At 36.1% G+C, this 2,857-nt stretch overlaps 1 long non-coding RNA gene across 1 annotated transcript; it reads left to right on the forward strand.

Annotated features, from left to right (window-relative positions):
* LOC112092676 lies at positions 1 to 536 on the forward strand. Its single transcript, XR_002902692.1, has 3 exons — positions 1 to 150; positions 269 to 374; positions 459 to 536. It is a non-coding gene; the product is annotated as an uncharacterized LOC112092676 (long non-coding RNA).
* The last annotated feature ends 2,321 nt before the right edge of the window (positions 537 to 2,857 follow it).

The following is a 2,857-nucleotide window of genomic DNA, read 5'->3' on the forward strand; positions in this document are numbered from 1 at the left end:
CTACACGCCTCACAACTTGATTTGAAAGTTAAAACTTGAGGTTTAACAGAGGTCAACTCTTTATCTTTGTTGTCTAATTTTGCATGTGGAAAAACACCTGGATACTGGAAGTCAAAAGCTAAGTCATGCTCTGTACCAGGTATTATTGAGGTAAAATGATGATCTATTTGTTGTGGCATTTCCTCGAATCTTTATTATGTGCAATTTTGCTTGATTCAAACAAGGCTTCTAACGCATCTTTGTTTATATTGTTAATTTTTCATGTTAGCTCTGATAGTTCTGCGTAGCTTTTTGCTGTTGCAAATGCTGCTAAGAATGCTCAAGCAATCATTGGCATACCCACACTCTTGGATGAGTATGAAAACATTTTTGATGTAAGATATTCTTATCCTACATTTATTTTTTCAATCTTGCTGTGTAACATCATTATCCTTGGCTTACAGTTTTCATTGTTCTAGACATTGCAACAGAAACCTGGAAGCTTGCTTTAAGGTATTTTAATACGATGACCTGAGCCGCTGATTGAAAGAGAATTAATATGCTCCGTTCACTTCGCTGATTCGAGTTTAGAATTCGAGTTGAGATGTGATTTTATGTGAGAGCTTTTTACTGTAGCAAAAAAGTTAGATGTGATTGTTTGTGAGAGCTTTTTACTGTAGAAAAACTCGAATTCTAAACTCGAATCAGCGAAGTGAACGAGGCCCGTTTGTATTATATCAGGGGGCGTTCGGTTCGTGGATAAAACTCAAGTTAGCCCAACTCAAGTTCAGTTTTGGGCCTTGTGTTGCGTTCGGTAACCAAAACTCGAATTCAAAACTCGAGTATGAATTCTAGTTAGCAAACCTCACCCACCCCTTGAATTCACATTTACTTGAGTCAGTCCGCTATAGTGTGGATTCTCTGCATGCTCAGCCTTTTCCCTGCCGCGTATTACCATTGCTTGTCCTCCCTTCCTTTCCAAAGCTTGTTTCTTCTGGGCTCACGAGAAAGGGAAATAAGCTCTCTCTTCTCTCACCATCTCCCATCTTTTACAGTCGGATTCCCTGAGAAAGCTGGTTCCTTCAGGGGCCGCGAATGCAGTTCAAATTGTGTGGACTTGTGCAAATCGAGGGTCCCTGATGTATCCCTTCATCATTCACCCATAAATCCCCCCAAAACCACCCTTTTTTCCTCAATCTCAACCAAAGAACAAACCCTAGATTCCTTTGGCTTTCCCGTCTCCTTCAGTTTTCAAAATGGAGACAATTGCTCCGATGAGAGTGAAGCAGCGTCCTCACTTGGCCGTAATCTTGAGTCAATGTAGAGTGAAATGCCGTTTTCGAGCACCGAACCGTTGTCCCCAGTATAGGTCTTTCCGTTGTCGTTGCCGTTGTTGAACTTCTTTGGCAGATCCGTCATACTTGCGTTTGGGGGTTCTTGAAGCAGAGCATCCTTTGTCATACATGCCATATTGCAAGGTTATTTGTTTAACAGAGCAAAACATGAACCAGTACATATTGCAAGGTCTTTTGTCTAACAGAGCAACATAATCTGAGACTGACGAGCATAACAAAATGTTGGAAAGTTTGTTTTTTTTTTTTTTTTTTTTAATACTATTTTTTAAGGGAACTGGTGGATCATTGGAATCAATTACTTATTGGAGTTGGATAGATAACACAGTTTCGTTATAACTTGGTGAGAGATAGAAAAAAAAAATTGTTATGACTGTTATTAAACATAATTAAGCACATAATTGTGAGAAAGAAAACGAAAAGGTTTTCCTCAAAAAGTCAGCAAATATACAGAAAAGTATCTGGAATGCCGAAAAATGGCTGTGTTGCACTGAAAATGTACAAAGAATTAGAGGGAGAGAAGGAGAGAGAACATGTATGTGAGGTGTGAAATAATTTTTAAAAAAAAACCATGTACATTTAGATTACAATAGAGTAAATTTGAATTTAGCTTAATCACGAAGCCATAATATTCGATCTTCCCTACTAGATTTATCACAAAAGCAGTGTCTTAAGATACATTTCTCATTCCTAAAATGAATTTATCTTAATCACGTCTAATTATTTCCTATTAGTGTGTCTTGACTCAAATTCAAATTTCACAAATGACTTTATAATTCAATTTGAGGGTTCTTTAAAAATTAAAATTCAATTTATTAGTTTGGTTTCTCATCTAATTCCGGTTTAAAAATAAGTTTTTGAAAAAATTTCGGTAGCATACCAACATAAATAGAAAAAATGTCCAATTCAAGTTCAATTTCACAATAAATTCTCCAGAAATTATCAAAATCAGTTTCTACTTAATTCAACAAGTCCAACAACTAAAAACTCCAAATTCTAACAGCAATTATTCAACTCTAAACCCTAATTTAAAATTATTCAAATCTAACTAAATTATCAAATTCTCAAATCAATAACTCAATTTTAAGTATGAGTTTTCAAGAAATCTTTATCTCAAAATGATTAAAGTTCGCTTTTCTTCATTTCTCTCTGTTTTTTTAGTGTCTTGACCGTACAACCAAGAGAGAGGGAGAAAGAGAAAAATGGCCGGAGAGAGAAGGCCGGTGGGAGAGAGAGAGCCCAGAGAGGAAGTGGCCGGCGTGGAAGAAAAAAAAAAGAAGAGAGAGAGAGAGGTGTGCTGCCGTGAGACCAGAGGAGAGAGAGAGGAAAAAGAAAAAGAAAGAAAGAGAGGGTGAGAGAGTTCTGGGCAGCCACGGGGAAGGAATGGAAGGAAAAAGAAAAAAATAAAATAAAAGAATGAAAAGGAAAAGAAAAGAAAGAAAAAAGAAAAAGAAAAGAAAAAGAAAAAAATAGGAAAAAGTAAAGGAAAATATATTGAAATTAAGTGTATTTTTAAAAATTTGTAG

The sequence above is a fragment of the Morus notabilis genome, unplaced genomic scaffold (assembly GCF_000414095.1).
Source record: "Morus notabilis unplaced genomic scaffold, ASM41409v2 Scaffold269, whole genome shotgun sequence".
NCBI lineage: Eukaryota > Viridiplantae > Streptophyta > Magnoliopsida > Rosales > Moraceae > Morus > Morus notabilis.